Source organism: Delphinapterus leucas, chromosome 1 (assembly GCF_059928025.1).
Source record: "Delphinapterus leucas isolate spDelLeu-1000000601 "Yukka" chromosome 1, BTC_Dleu_Yukka2, whole genome shotgun sequence".
NCBI classification, from domain to species: domain Eukaryota; kingdom Metazoa; phylum Chordata; class Mammalia; order Artiodactyla; family Monodontidae; genus Delphinapterus; species Delphinapterus leucas.
The window spans coordinates 56,760,374-56,783,070 of NC_143129.1; the positions used below are offsets into that span (position 1 = coordinate 56,760,374).

Genomic DNA, 22,697 nt, shown 5'->3' on the forward strand with positions numbered 1-22,697 from the left:
TCCGAGTACCAGATACTATAACAAATACGGAGAAATTGGTCTTTATAAAGTAATTGGCTGGTTTCAAAACACAGCCCCCATTCTTAAAGAAAATGTAGTTGAACAAACAAGGTGTAAGTACATGAAAAATTAAGAATTAAATAAAAGTTAAGTACAAAGATGCCACAAGGTAGAGCACAATCAATAGTCAAGTCAATGGTAAAAACAATACATACCTGAAGTGCAGAGACAGAAGAGATCATTAAGAGGTGCAAAGGTTTCACAGAACAGAAGGTATGTGACCTGAGTCTTGAAGGACGAGAATGGAGCACTTCATGGGTGAGAAAGGATGAAAACAAGGTCCTTGTAAGCCCTGTTCAGGGGACCATGACTGATCAGACTACTTCACCAGAGGACAAGAAACAAGCTTTCGTCGAGTAATTACTAACTACCAGGACTCTGCTAGGTGCTTTAAGTTTTCTCATCTAATCTTCAAAACTCTGCAGAAAACTTGTTATTACTCCTGGTTCCTATATGAGGAAAAATAAGGTTCCAGGTAGTTACTGCCAATGCCTTCCACCCACACACCAGGAGCATACCAATGGCTGAACAAGCTGAGTTTGAACAAGCACATCATGGGAAACTGTGGGGCATCTTGGTAAGAGAACATTGGAAAGGACTTATTTAGGATTTGGATTTGACTACGTGATTTTGGGGGAGAGCCCAAAGAGGCAGGGGTTCACTCTGGCTTGAGTGCTGGCCGAAAGCGAGGACAATGTGATGATTGGGTATACCAACAAATCTCTGTAGGGAGGCAGACCAGAGGGAGGCTAGAGCTGTAATTGGTAAAGCATCAACAATCATTCCCAGTAGCCTGGAGAGGGGAATGTTGGATATTTTGTGACTTGGGCAACATGCATGTCTTTACCTGTGTTAAGACATGATTATAACATGGTCTTTTGCTGGTCTTGACCCATCATATTCAAAGAATGGCTTTGTGTGATGCTGATGTTCAGTGAAACCGTTTGTGTTCAACAGAACACCCAGAAGGCCTAGCTCTCAAGTTCCAGGCTAGGTCACAGCAACACCACGGCCTAGCTGACTGCACCAGGGCAGCTCCAGGACACCAAGGGCTGTTTGCTTCTTCTCATTACAGTAACTTGCCCAAGTCCACAAAGCTAATGGCAGGGTCAGATTTGAACCTGGGTCAGATCCAAACTACAAACACCACCCACTATTTGGATTTTTTTTTTTTTTTAAGTTGGTAACAGAAAAGTGGTGAGGGAAAAAGACTTGAAAAAAAGAACTGGGGTCAAACTGTAAAGGCCTAAAAATTAGGACTTTTTTCAGTTAGGTAGTAGTGAGCCATTTTAAAGTCCTGAAAAATATGATCAAAATCAAATTTTAGGCAGATCAATATTGGGACAGTACAAGGTTTACTCCAAAGCAGTGTTTTACTATGTAGAAGTTTTCAGCAGTCTGAAAGCAAAACATAATGAAGTACTCACTACATTACTTTTAAAATTCTAAGATTATGGTCTTTTTAAATGGTTATGTTTAAATGTCCTTTTCTGTATACAATGGAGTACACGGTGAGCTTGATTGTTTTCTTAAATATCACTGCTTGGCAAAGTAAAAATCTGACAAATCTAGATCAGTTTCCTTCTATTGTTTCCCGAAATCAAATGAAACAGAATTATGGAACAGTAAATGAATATATCAAGTAGAAATTTTAGGAGACCAATAAGATCCAATTAAAAAGAGGAACCTAGGAAAGAGGTCAGGGCAACCGGTAAATTTTAAAATCGTTTGTGTAACAGTGACAGAGGAAGCCAGAAGAACATCTAATTCTCCAACAGAAAAGATTAGAGAAGTGAGAACTGACAACTAAACTCTGAGGGATGCCCTCAAGTAAGACAACAAGAAGTAGACATCAGGGACAAAAACGGAAAAATAAAAGATGCAAAAAGAACAAAGATGTTTCAAAAAGGAATTATACAGGAGTTAAGAGTGTGGAATTAAAAATAGGGACTCTACTTCTGAGCGCTTATGTGCTTTACGTGTATGATTATTTTAATCTCTACATAATCTTTAAAGTAGGTACTACTACTTTATTCCCCCAATATTGTCTTCGGTCACCATGTCTTCCCATACACTCTTTCCTGTCTCTAGAAAGCTGTTTCTCCTCTGCCCTTTCTAGCTAATCTTACTCACCGTTCAAAGTAACAGTCCCAGCAGCAGCAGTAATAACAACAGTTTTGACTTAATGAGCAGCTGTTTTGTCCCTACCAGGCACTGTGCTGCTAAATCCTTTAAATTTTCTTATTCAACCTTTACAATTTCAGAGGTAGGCATTAGCTCATTTTACAAGTGAGAAAAATATAGCTTAGGGAGGTGATTTAATTTGCTCCAAATCATATAATTCTCCAACTGCAGAACAGGGATTCAAAACCAGAACTACTGGATTCCACAGCCTACACTGTAATCACCAGATGGCCTTGACTCACCTCCTCTGCTAAGGTTTCTTTGACCACCATCTCTCACCTCACCATACTCTGTGGTCCAACTGCACCCAGTACATCCTGTCACACTAAGATACTCAGTGAGCAATACCATCTGCCTCTTACACTCAGCATAAGCTTCTTAACAACAGGGACTAAATGGTATCTTCTCTTTGAATTCCCAAAATCTAGTGGGGCGTATCTGGAATATGATAGGTATATATTAGTACAGAAAGTGATGTACCAGTTAATACCACAACCAATTATTCTGAGTAATAACTTCTCTAAACTCAGAGGAAAATGTGTGCTGGCAGAATGCCGATGAGCATCATCTTCACTGTTAACAGCTTTATACCTTCTACTCAACAATAAGACCTACAACAATCGTTCTTAATTGGGGGTGCGGGGGCCCCCTAGACTAAGGGTATGCAAAACCTACTTTGAATATTTCAGTAACTGAAATAAACAATTATACGTTTATCACATAAAGCAAGCAATACAGGCTAACTAAAATAATGTTACTTTGCTTTTGGCTGAGACTGTATCAACTCAGTGAGAAATCAGTTCTCTCTTGCTGATTAGAAGGTGAAAAAAGGGCTTCCCTGGTGGCGCAGTGGTTGAGAGTCCGCCTGCCGATGCAGGGGACACGGGTTCGTGCCCCGGTCCAGGAAGATCCCACATGCTGCAGAGCCGCTGGGCCCGTGAGCCATGGCCGCTGAGCCTGCGCGTCCGGAGCCTGTGCTCCACAACGGGAGAGGCCACAACAGTGAGAGGCCCGCGTACCTCAAAAAAAAAAAAAAAAAAAAAGCTAAAGCACAGGTACTGAGCTTGCACAATTACACTGCCATAGATCCATCAACATTTTAGAAGTGAGCCAAAGAAGAAAACACTAACTCTTCATAAAAAGCTTTATGTCATAGTCTATGGTATTTGGCCTCAATTTCCTCCGTTAGCAGAAAGAGAGAACCATAACACAGTGGGGAAAGCACAAGATTTGGTATCACAACACCAAGAGGTAAGTTAACATCTCTGCTCCATCATATTGCATCCTCAGGTAAATCCTCCAACATCTCAATGTTTCTTCATCTAGAAAGTTTAAAATACTACTGCACACACACACACAAAGATAATACACACTAGAGTGCCAATATTCTATTAACAACCTAGCTTAAAAAATTAAGTGAATCTGATCCCTACATTTCTATGCCCTGTACGCTAAATGACACAAAGTCATATCATCCCTCAAATTCTACTTGTGTTTGCTCTTAATATGTGCTAGATGAGGGTAAATAAAGTTCCATAATTATACACTTTCTCAAATGCAGCTCAAACACCACGTGGCTTCCAAGAAAGCTTAACAAATTTTGTTATTGTCACACATACAGATGTTAGGAAGGATAACTATTACTTATGCCTCACCTCAATTTTAACCAAATCCTCATATCATGTAAATCATAAGATTATGAGATGATGTCTGAATTGAGCTCCTCCTGCCATGCATGTCAGTAACAGTACATGGCTGTTGTGGCAGAAAATGGAGGGAAATTACAGTAATGCTCAGTTCAACTGTTCCTTCTCTACACAAATGGATCACTTTGGCCTCTGTGTGGAGAGCAGACCACAAGGAGGGCAAGAGCGTAAGAAAGGGACACCCTGGCAATCATCCTCCTAGCAGACTCCTGCAGTCATCCAGGTGAGATGAAGGAGAGCTGAACGTTCTGACCACTCATTCAGGACTGTGAATCCACCCCCTTACCAATCTAGACACTAGCTAGCCAGACTACTTTAGCTGTTGCAAAGTCAAAACTTCAAACTGTAATTAATTCTAAGTGGTTTCTAGGTGCTGACATGGATCACTGCCCTTATAGGTGAGGTGTACCACAGTTTTTTCTTGCCCTCCTATTAACACAGGAGGGGAAGTTATCCTCCTCATTTCCTCTTACTTCCAGGTCGCCGTTCCTCGTTCCCTTCCTTAAATACCTCGGCCAGATTATTACACCTGATACTTCTCTTTGTTGTATGTTGTCCTCCTGGTCACTCCCCTCCTTTACTGAGGATATGAACACCTCACCCGCTCCCCCTTTCTCCCTTCCACCAATTCTTCCACACTTCTTTCACTTCAACATTTATGGACTAGATCCAAGCTCCTGGCCTCCAAGCTCCTTGACTTCTTCCTTTCTCCAAAAAGCTGTTCCTATGTCCCAGTCACATCTTCCCCTAGAACTTACTGTTACCAACAACTGCACCATGTCCATAATTTTCATTTCTAGCGTCTAACGCTCTGATCACCACCAGTTCACTTACTGTGATACCCTCCTTTCCTCAGCAGGTCCAGACTTCCCTGAGCTCCAGACTCCTATCCAAAGGGCCCCCGGACACCTTTATGTAAGTAGATGTCTTACAGGCATCTCAAACTTTAACATGACCAAAACTGAACTACTGATGTTCCCTCCAATTCCATTCTTCTGTCTTTCCTAATTCCGTTAATGGAACTAGCAGTCAGTCTTTGCCCACATTAAAAACAAAAAACCCAGAGTTATCCTTGATTCTTTACTTTCCCTTAATCAATCCAACAGCAAGTCCATTTTACTCTGTCTTCAAAATATATATCACATTCTAAACTTTTCACCACATCCATCACCTTCACCACAGTCTAAGCCACCGCCACCTCTCACTGTAGTAGCCTAACTGGTCTCGCCTCATCTTCTCCCTTCTGGTCACACAGGGCCCAGAGTACCCTTTTTTTTTTTTTTTTTGCGGTACGCGGGCCTCTCACTGTTGTGGCCTCTCCCGTTGCGGAGCACGGGCTCCGTACGCGCAGGCTCAGCGGCCATGGCTCACGGGCCCAGCCGCTCCGCGGCATGTGGCATCCCTCCGGACCGGGGCACGAACCCACGTCCCCTGCATTGGCAGGCGGACTCTCAACCACTGCGCCACCAGGGAAGCCCCAGAGTACCCTTTTAAAAGGTAAATCTGAGCAGGTCATTCCCCTGGCTCAAAATCCTTCAGGCACTGAATTCTGTTCCAAGCCCTCACCATTGTCTAGTAACTCCTCCATGATCTGCCATTCACCTCCCGACCCTCCACTTCCGACTACAATTCTCATTGCTCATTCTCATTACTTCGGCCTTCTGCTGTTTCTTGGTCAAGCCAAGTTCACTCCCACTTAAAGGTGTCCGCTATTTCCTCTACCTGGATTATCTCCCCCAGACACCCTCCCTCAAGGATTTCCCCCTCACTTCATTCAAGTTCTCAAATGTCCCCTCCCCAGGGACTCCCCTATCTACCCCAACTAAAATAAACACTCTCACACCCCGTTAGTCTTATCCCTTACCCTGCTTTATTTTTCTTCAGTGCACTTATTTCCCACTACATTATAGTTTTAATTGTCTACCCCACAAGACTAATCCCCATGAAAAGCAGAATTTTGACTTGTTCACCATTTTATCCAACTATCTAGGACTTTGCCTGGAACAGTCTGTACTTCATACATGAATGAATGAATAGTTATCAAGCATTTTCATACACAGTAAGGAAATAAAACAACTTCCCTTCACATGTTCATGCAACAATCATCAAGAGGATAGTATGAGAATTGGAACTCATGTTCATTTCTAACTTTACCTGTTAACACTAAAAGATAAACATAGACCCCAGTTTGGGGTTTAAGTTGTATGGATGCACATAAAAATGATCCGTTCTGGAGCTTAAGACTTTTCATCAGCATCGGCCATTCTGGACCCAGTTATAAACTCAGGCTGTCTAACAGACTTTGAAAAACAGTTTGCTAACAAATGCCATGACTTTTGCTTCCCTGGAAAATCTCTCAAACTTGAGAGATTTTTCTCCTGAAACAATTCAAATAATTAGAACAAACATTATTAGAATTGCTGGTAAGTTCCTTTTAATGTGTACTTACCACTGGCTACAATTTCTGATAAGATCTTTGTATACATTACCTCCTTTAAACTTAACAATAACCCTGTGAGGTAGGTAATCCTGTCCCCAGTTCACACAGTAAAAAGTCGTGACAACCAGAAGCATCATTATAGACAACCGTAAAGAAAGAAAACTTTAAAAGTAGGAATCAACTTTAAAAAAGAGAAAGCAACCATAGGTCTTTTCACGTAGGGTTAAAGGGCTTATGTTTCTTATGAGTCCCCAAACACATTATTGTATCAAAGCAGACCTGCAGGGACTTCCTTGGTGGTCCAGTGGTTAAGAATCTGCCCCCCCAATGCAAGGGACGTGGGTTCGATCCATGGTTGGGGAAATAAGATCCGACATGCTGCACGGCAACTAAACCCACGCCACCACAACTACAGAGCCCATGCGCTCTGGAGCCCGTGGGCCACAACTAGAGATAAGCCGGAGCACGGCAATGAAAGAGCCCCCGTGCTGCAACTAAGACCCGACGCAGCCAAAAAGAAAAAAAAAAAAAAAAAAAGCAGACCTGCTGAATTCATGCTGCTTTTTTTGTTTTTCGGTTTTTGGTTTTTTGGGCCGTGCCACGCGGCTTGCAGGACCTTAGTTCCCCTACCAGGGATTGAACCTGGGCCAAACAGTGAAAGCCTGGAATCCTAACCACTAGACTACCATGGAACTCCCCTGAAGTTCATGCTTTAATGACCCTGGCACATCTTGTAAAAGGCTATGGTACTTTAAACATAGAAGGCAAGGACAAAAATTTTAATTTGCCTTGAAAAACAATTTTTTTAAGTTTTGACACTTAAAAGGTACGTGTCAATTATCTGAAAATCCATGTATTTTAAGCACCTCTTTCTACAATGATGTTAGATGTATTGTAAATAATACAGAGGTCTACCCCATTAACTGTTCTCACACACTCACGCACACACGGTGTCAAGAAAAGGCATAACCAACCACTTAGAGAAGTTGCATAAGTCCTCATGGAGGTGACATTAGAGCCAGAGTTCAGAGAAGACATAGAAGTTTGCCAGGCATCAAAACAGAACCAGATGAAGAGCACTCTGAAAACATGAACATGTACAGACCTTGGTGACAGATCCATTATTTCAAACATTTTATTGATGTCTACTACATGCCAGGCCCTGGGATACAAAGACGATTAAACAGTCTGAGCCCTCAAGGAATGAAAAACTACTGAGAGAAAGATATAAAAACATAATTATAGGAGTATTACAGAACAGTAATTTAGATGTATGTACATGAAGGGAATACAAGCCTGATGCCCAATAGAGCTTAGGGGCAATTAGGAAAGGTTTCGAGAAGTAGGTAAAATCTAGGTTAAATCTTAAAGGAAGAGAAGGAAAAGGCTGGAGCACAGGGTAAATGGAAGGGCAAGGACAAAAGGTCAAGGGTCCTTAGGGGCAATTCTAAGGAGTTTGGAACTTAACACACAAAACAAGGAGTTGATAGAGGCTTTTAAACAGAGGGTGACTTATATCTGTCTGACTTGATATTTGTCTTTTAGTAAGAACTCAGGCGGCAATGTGGAGGATGTGCTATTGGCAGTGCTGGGGCCCAGGGCAGGCTGCCCCAAAATATGCCTCAGTGGCATACTGACTATTTTGAAGAAAAAGCGGTTGCAAGGGGGAGACTATGACCCTCCTCTCTGTCTCCCTGAAAACAGGAAATAAATCTCCCATGTAAAAGGTGCCCTTCCTGTAATGGAAGGTAGAAAGACATCCTTATCACCAGAGATGGGGAGTTCAGGGCCCAGAGACCTGTATAAGGAAACACCTGCCACTTCTTTGCTAATTTACTAACCAAGCCCAAACTTTGCTTAAGTTCCTTACTAATTAAGCACCCAAACCTAAGCTTCTTTGTCCTGTCAATTCCTCTCTAATTTATTGTTGGTCTAAAACATATAAAAGCTGCCTACTTTGGCCACTTCTTAGGTCTTGTTTCTATGAGACCTCCATGCACACGAATCAAAGATTCTTTTTTCTCCTGTTAAGCTACCTTGTGTCAAGAATTCAAGAGGGGTTAAATCAACTATACTCCAGTATAAAATAAAATTGTTTTTAAAAAGGTTTATTTTATGATTTGCATATTTTATCAGAATAAAAAAGCAAATACTGGGGGAGAAAAAAAAGAGAACTCAAGAGGGGTAAAGGGGGAAATTTTGCCCTCCTGGATAACAGGGAGAACAATGAGCTCTCACAAATGATAAGGGCCTAAAGTAAGGCTCAAATGACATGTATTTCTTAAATGGACAAATGATTTCATGAAGAAGAGATAAGAGAGATCGGATAAATTTACAAACATTAAGCTGAGGCATCTATGAGATATCCAGGTGCCTACATCCAGAAGGCAGTTGGAAATACAGATCCCAAGCGAGTTTCCTAACTAAGCCTACGGGTGTGCCATTAAGCTAAGTAACTACAGGAGAAGAGAAATGAGTAGATAAGTTCAATATGATATACCGGTGAGTCAGCCAAGTGATTATCGCCAACAGGCAAATGAATATACAAATCTGGACTAAAGAGAGAGATGTGGGATTCATTGGTGTATAGGCAGCAGCTAAGGCCAAGCACAGGAAGGAAGTCTCAGGGAGAGGCCATAAGTCAAGAAAAGAGATTACTTAGGAAATAACAAAGCTAACATTTGCCTAGTACTTACTTTGGCTCATTTAATCCTCACAACAATCTATGTGGCAGATACTATTAACCCTTTTTTCTTTTGGCCACGCCACATGGCTTGAGGGATCTTAGTTCCCTGACCAGGGATTGAACCCAGGCCACAGCAGTGAAAGAGTCCTAACCACTGAACCGCCAGGGAATTCCCACTATTATCTCATTTTAGAAGTGGTTAACATTTTCCAATATTACAAGGCAATTAAAGAACTGTAAAAAAAAAAAACAAGGCCTAGGAAAGATTAGAGGAGAACCAGGAGCAAGCAATGTTCCAAATCAAGTTAGAGGATACAAGAGGTAACCTACGGTCAATACCATGGAAAATTCAGGTAGGACCAAAAAAATACAGGAAGAAAAAAAAAAAAGAGCATGGGGCACTGAATATTTCACAATCTGGGGACATTAGTAGCTACAATTTACATGCATAATTAGTTTCAGGAAGAAGGAAGTTTCAGGAAGAGAGAGAAAGAAACATATTGAATTGGGTTGCAAAAGGAGTTGAGGAAGTGAAAATCATGGTCATAAGACTAGTCTCACAAGAGGTGCAGCAATAAAGGAAATAGGCACACATGTTTATCATGTCAGTAACATTTAAAGTGCTGGGTGCCAGGGTCAGTGCATCACATACCTCACTTAAAATTTCCATTTTAAAAGGTGCAAAAGATTCGGAAACACTACTAAACTCAGTCACATGACAGTAAGTGGCAGCAGAAACATTTACACCCGAAGTGGCATAAAGTTGACTAGCTACTTTAAAAATACAACACACTGAACAATTATTTCTTAAGAATCCAACCAGTTCACTGGTTTTGGAATGTTCAGTGTGGTAGTATCTAACTTGCCTTAAGAAAGCGAAACAAAAAGAATTGGATTGAACCACTAAAATGAATCACGTTGGAAAGAAGTGTTCACTTTAGCCTGCCTGCAGTGTTCCTTATTAATAAAGCTTTCAAAAGCAGATTTAAATCTATTAAAAAAAAAAAGAAACATTGAACAGGAACACCTACTCTAGGTGAAGACTTTGTTACATCACTCCCAGGTTCAGTAGGGGTAAAGAGAAACACTTTACAGATACAATCCAAAACATAAAGGTTCCCTTTCTTCTTTCCAAATAAAGGTTTGCCCTAGTACAACCCTATATTTACATATCAAAGAACTGGCTTATCAATTAGCAAAACTAAAGAACACAAATTCTCATTTACACCTGTATGGTCACTATAATCATTTATCCTATGTGATAAATTCCAAAAATACATTTTGTTAACTGGCCTTTGTTAAAAACTTTTTCCTTTTCCTTCCCAAAGGAAACAGGTAATCTCTAGTTAATATTTTTCATTCAAAAGTTCCCTCCTTGGGACTTCCCTGGTGGTGCAGTGGTTAAGAATCCATCTGCCAATGCAGGAGACACAGGTTCGATCCCTGGTTCGGGAAGATCCCACATGCCGAGGAGCAACTAAGCCCGTGCGCCACAACTACTGAGCCTGCGTGCCACAACTACTGAAGCCCGGGTGCGCAAACCCCATGCTCCGCAACAAGAGAAGCCACCGCAATGAGAAGCCGGCGCACCGCAACGAAGAGTAGCCCCCGCTCGACGCAACTAGGGAAAGCCCACGCACAGCAACGAAGACCCAATGCAGCCAAAAATAAAATAAATAAAAGCAATCATTAAAAAAAAAAAGAAATTTCCCTCCTCTGTCCTCCAACTCATTCATTCTCTCATTGTGCCAGGTGCTGGGCCAGACTGCGAACTAAGATCTAAATAAGATGGACTAGCCCAGCCTTCATGAAATTTACATGCTAGTAGAAGAAACAAAGCATCTAAGTAACTAACGCAGCTCATTACAATTGATGATTAACTGCAGCTAAGAAAAATAGAGCGCTAGGAGGGTTTAACCCCCCACAGGATGGGTTTCCTGAAAAAGTGATATTAGGGCTGATATTAGAGGAAATGAGCGAATTAGAGGTGAAGGAAACCCCTAAAGACCAGGAGACAGTAAAGAGAAAGAGGCTTTCTTAGAAGAACAAAAATAAAACCGGTGTGGCTGGAGCCCAGAGAGCTCAAACTGAACTGGAGATAAGAGTGGCAGCAGTGTTTTGATCTTTATCCTAAGAATGTGAAATCTTGAGAGTTCGCAGCACATGATGCAATGAGACACGTGCATTTTTAAAGGAATAGTCTTGAATGCATCAGAGCTCCTTCCAAAATCCATCCTCATGCCTAAACAACACACAACTTCCCTAACGTCAATACCGCCCAACTTAAAGCAAGGGGAAAAAAAGAAGAATGCTTCGAGTTGAATTCTACTCGAATTCAAGGGACTCTGGAAAAAAATTAGTTTAAACAGCACCCACCTGAGAGCTTATAGGTGTTTCTCGCTTACAAATAACTTCTAAACATACATATCATTTAAACTGCATGGCTATTAACATTTAAGAATGACAGAAACTTAATCACATCCTAATACTTCAAAATGAAGTGAGTTGATTAAAGGTTTTGGTATCCAGATTTCGATGTCTTGAAGTACCACCTATCCCTTCACACTTTTTTCCCCTAAAATCAGTCAGTAGCTGACACTCTGAGTGCGTTTTTGGTTTCGCTTTTTAAGGAATAAAATGTATTCTAATTCATAACTTTCTTTACTACTGGCTTGAGAGATGTCACAGGATTTGGGGGGACACCAAACAAACCTCCAAGGTTTAAAAGGCTGCCAGCCATACCGGCGCCCGAAGGTAACTTTCCCGCCCGCCCCATCCCCCAAACTGCCCAGGACTCGCAGAGCCTCCCCCTCCTCTCAGCCCAGGACAAGGCCAGGCCCCCGGGCCAGAGTTGCAGCCGCCACTTCTCTCCCCTTCTTCTCCGGCAGAGGCGGGTGGACCCTGGCAGGAAGTGAGGAGGGGACTGGGGAGCATGGGCATTACCTGGGGCCGGAGCCTGACAGCGGGGACCTCAGCAAGGAGGGCAAAGCCGAGAAGCCGTCACAGCGCGGCTGGCAAGAAGGTCGGCTCCTAGCCGCTCGCTTCCCGGCTGCCCCAGGCCGCCAACGCCACCAGCCCAACAGCAAACGAATGTAACGCGCCCGACTCCCCAGCCCCTCCGCCCCCAGCCTCGCAGCCCGCTACGCAGCGTCATGCGCACGGCCAGCGCCGGCTGAGGCTTTCACTGGTGCTCCCGCCCGCCGTCAGGCTCCGCCCACCGCCCACGGCCGCCCCGCCCCTCCCCGAGTGCGCGGGGTTCCCAGGCTAGAGACCCACGCTGGCCTTGGCCCACTAAGCGGGAAGCTTTGCGCGAGTAGACCTTGATTCCCGCGACAGTAGCTTGCTTTCCATTTCTACCCCAGCGATTCAATGTTCTGCAGAAATGGGACCGAGGCAACTTGCTGCCTGTCCGAAAAGGAGCCCTGCATGGTAGCGCAGAACTGACGAGTCTAGTGCCTCTTCCAGAGACTCGCAGAATCCGCCTATAGAACTGTGGATTATTGCAGTTTGAACTGACCCCCTAGGACAACTAGAAGCGCTAGCCAGAAGCGTTTGTCATGGGATGCTTTAATGCTTTGAAAATTGTTCTCAACTGTGTCCTTCAGCGAACTAGATAAAGAGACAGTAAGGTAAGTGAAATACCGGGGCAATGAAGTAATTTAAAAGGGGACTTCACAATTAAAGAGAAAATAATGATGCAGAGAGATTAGGACATTAGATACAATTAGATTGTATCTGTTTAGATCGCTTAGATTTTATGAAGGCCAATACGTAGGCAAAGGTAGGTGAAAAGGGAATGATGTGGGCAACAGGGACTGAAAGGCCACACTCTCAGCCTGCAAACCAGGACGAGCTAACCTAGCCTGTCTAGTTAATCCAACCCTACACTATCAGGTTGAGATGGCCACCCATGACCCGGTCAGGCTGCCCTGAGCAAATGGATCAAGGTTACCTAAACTGACTACTCTCGGTGGACCTTTTAACAAAGAGATTTGTATAAGTTCCCCTGGCCGCCCAGAGCACCCAGCATTGTTCACCCCGAAGCAGAACCTGGCTTCAGCGTTCAGTCAATTCAGGACTGGCAGTCATTGGCAGGCACACCCAGTTTACCTCTTCTACAGTTGTGATTGCTAATTCTGCCACCTGGATGACAATAGGATCTGATACATCACCTCTCCCCTCCTACCAGTTTAAGAGCAGTAGGAACACAGGGACTCCTTTCTTTAAGACTGCTCACCACTATATACACATACAAAAAAGGCTCATTTTTTCCCCTTGTTTTGTTTATTCATTCAAAAAATATTGTGTTTTGTTCTTGGTGCTAGGGATACAGGAGTGAATATAACAGAAGCCCAGCACTTAGATGCTTATATTTCTAGTGGAAAAGATAACTTTTTAAAAAAAGTAAATAAAATAATAGCAGGTAGTGATGTGTTAAGAAGAAAACAAAACAGAGTGGTCAAGAAAGGACTTTTTGAGGAGATGATCTGAACTAAGCCTTAAATGAGGAGGAGCCAGCTATGCCAATTATGGGGAAGAAGAGCATTCTAGACCGAGGACATGGGTGCGGAAGTGCTAATGCTGAACAACGTTGGCTTCTTTGAGGAACAGAAGGCCAGGAGGCCTGAAACACCTTGTGTGGAGGGTATGAGACTGAGGTTGGCAAGTTAAGCAGAAGGCTAATCCTGTTGTTTGGATTTTTTGTTTGTTAAGTTATGTCTTGTCTTGTTTTTTAAGTCAACCTATTTTGTAGAGAATGACTTGCAGGGGGTTAGAAATGGAACAGGGAGAAGCCAGAGAATGATAGAGAGCTATTGGACAAGTCCATGCAATATATGATGGTGACCTGGATTAGGGTGGTTGCTATAGAAACAGAAGTTGAAGGATCTCAGGATATTTTCCTGAGGTGCAGGTGTGAAGAAAGGTGGTAAACAAGGTGACTCCCAGGTGGTTTTCTTAAGCAAGTAGGAGGATGCCATTTAGTTCAAGGGGAAAGATCATTTAATATTACTGGAGGGACCCTGAATGCCTCTGCCCAAACTCCAAGCCTCTCCCACCACTGACCTGAAAATCTCACATCATTCACTCCTTGGGATCAAGGCTTGGTTAAATATGAATGTTGGCTTTATCACATTCCAAAAACCACACGTACGGAACTTGTATTAGTTGCTAGGAATCTAAAGATGAATAAAAACAACTGTCTATTGGGGAGATTGACAATAAGTTAGCCATTTCAAGACAAGTAGGGCAAGTATTATAATAAGAAGGGATAATAAAAGTGCCTACCTTGGTGGCAGGGGTTGGCGGGGTGGGGAAAGGAAGCTGGGACAAAGTGAGAGAATGGCATGGGCATATATACACTACCAAATGTAAAATAGATAGCTAATGGGAAGCAGCCACATAGCACAGGGAGATCAGCTCAGTGCTTTGTGACCACCTAGAGGGGTGGGATAGGGAGGGTGGGGGGGAGATGCAAGAGGGAGGGGCTATGGGGATATATGTGTACATATAGCTGATTCACTTTGTTATACAGCAGAAACTAACACACCATTGTAAAGCAATTATACTCCAGTAAAGACATAAAAAAATTAAAATTTAAAAAAAATTTTTTTTAAGTGCCTACCTTACAGGGTCACTGTAAGGATGAAATGAGTCAATGCCTACAGAGCTCCAAGTACAGACGCTGGCATATATAAGTAGTCAATAAATATCAACAGTTATTTTACACTTTTCTACACTGAGGTTTATCATTATTTTTGATGTTGTTATCTTCTGGATTCAGTAGGAGCAGATAGAATGATTATCACAGCCTGCTACTCTAGGAGAGGGAAGGTTGAATGGAGGAAGTCTACCTGACTCTAGCTTTCTGAACCAGTAGGAAGAAAGAGAAATTTAATTGGCAAGCAAGGGAGGAGGGACATTCTAAGCAAAAGAAAAACAAGGTCAAAGGCTAACAAGACAAGAGGGAGCCAGAACTAGAGACAGAACTATGCAACAGACTGGAAAGTAGTTGAGTATTGTTGAAGTGTAGGTTACTTACCAAGAAGTGGCAAGAGATAAAGTTGGTGTCAGGGCTTAAGAAATGGGAAAAGAATTTGAAAAAGAATAGATACATGTATAGGGATAACTGAATCACCTTGTTGTACACCTGAAACCAACACAACATTGTTAATCAACTATACTCCAATATAAAATAAAAACTTTAAAAAAAAAAGAAATATGTAGACCATGCTGAGACATTCTGACTCAGACTCCCATAGACAGTGGGGAGCCAGTAAAGGATGTTAAGTAGGGAAGAGTCATGATTTAGGAGACTGTACTAGAGGAAATGAAACTGAAGGTGGAGAGACCAGTTAGAAGGGCATTACAGTACTATGGATGAGAGATGATAAGTGCCTAAACTAGGGCAGTAGCAAGTGGGGTGGGCATATTTGACAGAGATTTAAACAGACAATTAACAGAATTAGAGAGTGTTTGGATGTGGTGGTTCAGGATGTATCCAGGATTTTCAACATAGCAGGCTGGGTGGCTGGAGTTAATGCTGACTGAAGTAAGAAAATGCTTCCTGGAGAAGGACGAAGAATAAGCTTTACTCGGGTTAATATTTAAGCTGCACTAGTCCATCTCCAACTGAGACCTAAAGAAACTGAACAAGAAGCAATCAAGATTTGTTTAATTTTACAATAAAAATAGCTCTAACTTTTTTTGCTGATTGTGTCAATAATGCATACTTACTGCAGAAAATAAAATCAGGTACAGAAAAGCACAAAGATAAAAGCCATCTAAAGTCCTACCACCCAGGGATGCAGCTAAACTTTGATGTGGGGAAGGAAGAGAACAGTGGCCTCAACCTGGGGACTGAGCCATATCACAAGAAGACACTGGGGTCTACAGGGAGCCAGAATGGGAAACTGAACAGGAACCAAATCGGGTTTTAAAATACAAACATCTCAATTCTTTTTTTTTTTAAATTTAATTAATTAATTAATTTTATTTTTGGCTGCACTGGGTCTGTTGCTGCCTGCTGGCTTTCTCTAGTTGTAGCGAGTGGGGACTACTCTTCATTGTGGTGCGCAAGCTTCTCATTGCAGTGGCTTCTCTTGTTGCAGAGCACGGGCTCTAGGCACGCGGGCTTCAGTAGTTGTGGCTTGCAGGCTCAGTAGTTGTAGCACACAGGCTTAGTTGCTCCGTGGCACATGGGATCTTCCCGGACCAGAGATCGAACCAGTGCCCCCTGCATTGGCAGGTGAATTCTTAACCCCTGTTCAGCCAGTGAAGTCCAACATCTCAGTTCTTCAAAGAGTCACATCTCCCTTAATGATACCAAACAAGCAACAAATCTTTATCCCGTTTCAAATATGTGTAATTTCTCCATTGGCACTCAGGCGTAGTGAAAACATAGACTCATCGGAGTTAAGGTTTTGTGACTAAGTTAGTATGAGGCAAGAGTGGAAATCAGGACAACCTTGATTGGTATGTCCCTGAAAACTCTTGGAGAGTTGGACTCCTCTCTTTTTTATGTATTCTGGAAGCATCCAGCAAAATATGTAAGAGCCACCTGAAAAATATATTGAATGAGTTAATGAAGCCAACTGAAATATAAGATTGTGGGCAGATCCCAAACTAATGAGAGGTCAGACACAACTTCATTCCTTGTCTTAGTGATTCAGTCATCTTGCATGCTGTCATCACTTGTTTTTCTACAAACAGATTTCTTTATATACAGGGAAGAGTGCCACCTATCCCTGTTAAGTAGACTGCAGCTTGACTCGATAGACTGCCTCTAGCTCTAAATAGCAAAGTATTACATTTTAGGCACTGCCATAGATGTAATAATAGTTCAGGTAATATACACACGTAAGAAAACACCCTCAAGATTTCCTGAATCACCAGATGATTTTTTTTAATCTTACTGGAACTAAGTTGGTATAAATCTAAAGAAGATTCTGGTCAGTTAAGACGATATGGTAAGACCTAGAGAAACCACTAAGAAAATAACTCCAAAAAATATAGGGAAAAAATCATTAAAGAAATTTAAATGTTACACTAAGGAATATTCAGTTAAAGAAAAAAAGAGTAAAGTAGGAAGAGATGAACAAAAAAGACATGAGACACAGAAAACAAAAATTATAATGGCAGACATAAATTCAACTATATCGATAATAATAACATTGTGTGAATGAATTGAACAGAATACATTAATAAACAAAATCCATCTATATGCTACCTATAGGAGCAGTTTAGATTCAAAGATACACAGAGGTTGAAATTAAAAGAATGGAAAAACATGAATCATTCAAAAAGCAATCATAAGAAAGCTGGAGTGGCTATATTAATATCGGATAAAATAGACTTTACAGTAAAAATATTTAAGTGGTACAACCACTTTGCAAAACAGCCTAGCAGTTCAGCATATAATTTCCATATGACCCAGTAACTCCACTCCTAGGTATATATCCAAGAGAAACATTTGTCCACACAAAAACTTGTGCAAAGTATTCATAGCAGCATTATTCATAATAACCAAAAATTGGAAACAAACTAAATGCTTATCAACTAATGAATGAATAAATAAAACATAGTATATCCATATAATTGAATATGATTCATCCATAAACAGAAATGAAGTACTGACGTATGTTTCAACGTGGATAAAACTTGAAAATATTATGCTAAGGGGAAATAAGACTGTCATAGAAGACCACATATTATATGATTCCATCCATATGGAACGTCCAGGATAGGTAAATCTGTAGAGACAGAAAGAACATTGGTAATTACCCAGAGCTGGGAGAATTGAGTGGAAATTGGGAGTGACTGCTAAGAGATACAGTTTCTTTTGGGGGTGATGGAAGTGTTCTAAGATTGATTGTAGTGATGGTTGTGCAACTCTGTGACTACACTAAAAACTATTGAATTGTACACTTTAAATGGGTGAATTTTATGGTATGTGAATTATATCTAAATAAAGTAATTTTTAAATACAGAAAAAACTAATATAGAGGTCTGATTGGTGGTTACCTTTTGCCAAGTTATCAGTTAAGAGAAGGCACGAGGGAGCCTGCTGCTGTGTTAGAAATATTCAGTGTCTTGATCTGGGTGGTGATTACATGGGTGTTCACAAATGTAAAAGTTCTTCTAACTATATACTTAAGTCTGTGTACTTCACTACATGTAATACATCAGACAAAAAGAAAAACATTTTAAAATGCAAGTTTTATTTAAATAATATGACTTAAAATATTGATATTCATTAATTATATTTTATTTTTCCATTTTATATTATATATAAATTATATATAATTTATATTTTATAATATTTTATAAATGAAATAACTTTTAAAACATATATTAAAATAATTTTTATTTTACATTTTACATATACTTTCCTAATGAAAATATATTCAACACATTCAATTTTTGTACACTTTAAATTCTACTACATTTTGTATACTAATACTTTGAATCATTACTGTAGATAGTGCACACACAAAAAATGAAAATCTTAATGATAATAACATAATTAATGATTTTGTTGATGATGGCAAGATAAAAGTTATGAAATAAATACATGATAATATATGAATTACATATGTTTTAATTTTATTCCCCATCCAGATATCATTGGATCATCAGCCCAAAATCTAGACACATGCAATATTTAAATTGTAATATTTGACATTTTACTTCTCTTTCAGTCATACAAAAGTTATAGCTTTAGATATATTTTCCCATTTGATTTTTATAAAGGTTTGTTTGTTGATATAAGAAGATATATTTTCTTTGATAGTCCTGTGTGAACTTGATTTATAACTTTTAAAGACTTAAACATAAGGCACGTGGGCCTCAATTTATTCTTTGGTTCTCAATCCCACAAATGTTATTGGTGGGCCTACAAATAGCATGTGTGACCTGCCTTATTTACAGTTATCTATATACTTTTTAACCACCTACTTCAACTTCCTGTATACACACACAAACACAAACATACACACACACAAAATTCTCTGTTGTTCCTGAAGAACAGAGATGGTCTTACCCATTCTTGATTCCCCTGTGTAGTGTGTAACACAGTAAGTATAGGAAACAATTAATAGATTTTGAATTTAACTGAATCACATATGTAGGAAGTGGGAGGTACACCTCAAGAGATTTTTTGAGAAATCATAGATTTAAGAAATCCAAAAATAGACAGGAGTGACAGGTGTGAAGAGTCAAGACTTTTGCCTTCAAGACATCAAAAGCATACGCAATAGAGAGCAAGTTTACCCAGTTTGCTTCACTAATGTACATCCTTTGGCACGATGAACAATCTATGGAGGTGAGAGGTTCACTGACTTGGAGTTGGGCTGGGCAATGTGTGGTAATGAGACATGTCTTTCGGTATATTGTTTTAGAAGAAGACGTAGGAGCACATTAAACTTCATACTCAGGGATGAAAAGCCACTCTGGAACTATATAAGATCCTCTATGCAATGTTCTAACAGTCCACCTTTAATTTCCACTGGAATCTAACTCTGTAGAAATTACCAGTAAAAGTTCAAGAAATAATTGTGGTGGTTTTAGCAATATAGTAAATAGCCATCTGTTAGAAATTTGACTAAGATTCCCTAATAGGTTGTCAGGGCTGAATGAATTTTAAATAACAAAAATAATGTCAAGCAACAATTAATTTCACCAAACTGCTATCAGCTGGAAACAATCGCCCTTATTGGCTGAGTTTGTACAGTTGCAGCGTCAGTATGAAACAATGGATCCAGGTCTTCAAATTTTAGGTCATAAGGCAGACTTGCACAAATGTTAGAGGATTGTTTCCCTTCTGTAGGAACACAGAATGTAGATCAAATCGTCCTGGTTCTGGACAAGAACAAGTTGGCTTTTTACCTCTTCTATTTTACCAAGTAAATTTTGTGACTTGAAAGGTTTGGCAGGAGCCAAAGCACGAAGTCAGAAGATACAGGATGTGTTCAGGAAATAATGAGTAATCAAGTTGGCCAGGAGACTCGGAGCTTCTCAAAACTTTTCTGCCAGAATATCTCCTTACAGAGAAAGAATAAACTCAAATGTCCCATTCATCAAGAAATTTAAGCGTTTGTCCCCATATCCCCACTCAGTGTCTTTGAAATCTCATGTTTTAGCTTTAAAATCAATGCAAACTTTGCATACCAGTCTATCATATCAATGGTGCTATGTAAATATAATGTTTCAGATGTCTATTATCAGAGGAGAAAACAAGTTTCCTATTTCTAAACTTGGCTAATATACTTTCTTGGGAAAGGAGGTTCATTATACATGTGGCAAAGCCCTTTATATAAATACATATTTTTTGAATTTTGTGAGAATTGTCACGAATATATACATTTATTTTAAATATTATTATTAAACTGTTCTGTTTTCAAACCTAATTCAAATTCAAAACCTAATAAACAGTTTATTATTAAACTGAACAGTAAGTAACTACCACTCAGCTTAAGAAATAAAACAGCCCAGAACCTTAAAGCTCCCAGTATACCCCTCCCAGACTATTTTCCTTCTGCTTGTTTTCCCCCCAGGAAACCACTATCCTGAATTTTATGTTACTCATTCCTTTGCTTTTCTCTATAATTTACGAGTTTACCACAAATATAGATATTCCTAAACAATATAACATAAAGTAGCATAAATAGCTTTACTCATTTGTGACCTTGATATAAATGATATATATATTCTACAATTTGCCTTTTCAGTTCCACATTGTTTTTGTGATTCTTTCATATCAATATGTGTGGTTAGAGTTCATTCACTTTCACTTATGAAGAATATTGCTGTATATTTATCCATTCCAGTGTTGCTGGACATGTTGTTTTCAGCTTTTTGTAATTACAAAGTGTTGTGTCTCCAGATGCATATGGGAAGGAATTTCTGTAAGGTAAATATCCAGGAGTGAAGTAAATTTTAGTAAATAGTGCCTATGGCACATAATATTTTCTAAAGATAGCAACAAAAATATCTTCCATCCAAATGCTCTTTTTACAATGTGACTTTGACATATCTCCCATCAAGACATGGAGTCTATGTCCCCTTTCTTTGATAGTGGGTGAGCTTTTGTAACTTTAAATCAATAGAGAATGGTGGAAGTTACTCTGTGTGACTTTCAAAGCTAGTTTATAGAGGGCCATACACCTTCTATTTTGTTAGCTCAAATACTTGCTCCTAAAAGATTTTAGCTTCCTTATAAGGACGCTGACCAACCAGAGGCCGGAGGCCACCATGCTATGAGCTTAATCTAGCTGCCCAAGTGGAGAGGTCCCAAGGAGGGATGCTGAGACAATATGAAGAATGATTCCAGCCAGTTCCTAGTGGCCCCAACTCCCAGATGACCCACTGGAACTGAATGAATGATTCCAGAGCTGCCCAGCCAAGCCCCTTCCAATTTGTGACGCACAGAAACTGTGGAATGTTATTTTAAGTCACTAAATTTGGGGTGGCTTGTATGCAGCAATAGAACACCAGAAAAATACCCAATTGTCTTCCAAAATGGTTGTACCAACTTTCGCTGGTAGTGAATGCGAGTACCTGTTGTTCTACATCTTCATCACCCTTTATGTTTTGCCTGTACGGTACATGATATGAAATATTATAGTTTTAGATTGAATTTCTCTGATTACTAGGGACTTTGAGCATTTTCATATATTTAGTGGCCATTTGTGTTTTTTCTTTCATAACATCAAGGCTTTTGCTTGTATTTACATTAGATTTTCTCTGTAGAATTTAAAAATATTATGAGTACTAATACTTTGTTAGTTATATACATTACAAGTCTCTTCTAGGTTGTTTATTGCATTTTCCACTCTTTTTTTTTTTTTGCGGTACGCAGGCCTCTCACTGTTGTGGCCTCTCCTGTTGCAGAGCACAGGCTCTGGACGCGCAGGCTCAGAGGCCATGGCTCACGGGCCCAGCCGCTCCGCGGCATGTGGGATCCTCCCGGACCGTGGCACGAACCCGTGTCCCCTGCATCGGCAGGCGGACTCTCAACCACTGCGCCACCAGGGAAGCCCTCCACTCTTTTTATAGTGTATTTTGATGGACAGAAAGTAGCAATATTTTCTTTTATGGTTTCACCCTTTTCTGTCTTAAATTCTTTCACCATGGGATCACAAAGAAGGTTTTCTGTAATTTATTTTAGAAGTTTTACAAGTTTTGTTTTTCATATTTGAGTCTTTAATCATCCACTTGGAATTTATTTTTGTTTGATACGAGGAAAAAACTTTAAATAGGTCCAATTGAGCATCTTTTCTCAACTGAAAACTCTATTGTATGTCAAGTTCCCAAAGCATGGTCTGTTTCTGTGCCTTCTTGTCAGTTCCATAGACTTATTAATCTTTTTGTCAATACCACATTGTTTCAATAATTACAACTGAATGTTAAGATTTTTTTCAATCTAGTAGGGCATGACTCTCTTGCCTGATTTTTCTTATTCAAGAATAGGCTATATCTCGCTATTTATTTAGTCTTCCTTAATGTCTTTCAATAAGCTTTTATAAATTTCTCCACTAAGATCTTGTATGTTTTTTCCAGATTATTTAACAGTTTTTGTTGCTACAGTAAGGCTATCATTTTTAAATAAATGTTCTTTTTTGCT

The 22,697-nt window shown here is 40.2% G+C and overlaps 1 protein-coding gene and 1 long non-coding RNA gene across 7 annotated transcripts in view; one reads left to right on the top strand and one right to left on the bottom strand.

The window, feature by feature from the left end:
• The window catches only part of SOAT1 (sterol O-acyltransferase 1), a 56,530-nt gene extending 44,293 nt beyond the window's left edge, over positions 1-12,237 (bottom strand). Inside the window, exons 1-3 of one of the 6 annotated variants that reach the window (XM_089910670.1) lie at positions 12,020-12,237; positions 3,003-3,263; positions 216-310 (exon numbers count right to left, since the gene is read on the bottom strand). The gene's annotated coding sequence lies outside the window, so the exon portion shown is untranslated. Of the gene's footprint in view, positions 1-215; positions 3,264-12,019 lie in introns of all 6 variants that reach the window. The other 5 variants (XM_089910668.1, XM_089910663.1, XM_089910661.1 and 2 more) reach the window with 5 other exon arrangements.
• A 69-nt stretch (positions 12,238-12,306) lies between these two features.
• Positions 12,307-22,697, top strand: part of LOC111165689 (uncharacterized) — a 38,218-nt gene continuing 27,827 nt past the window's right edge. Inside the window, exon 1 of the long non-coding RNA XR_002642435.2 lies at positions 12,307-12,705. This is a non-coding gene — a long non-coding RNA (uncharacterized LOC111165689). The remainder of the gene's footprint in view (positions 12,706-22,697) is intronic.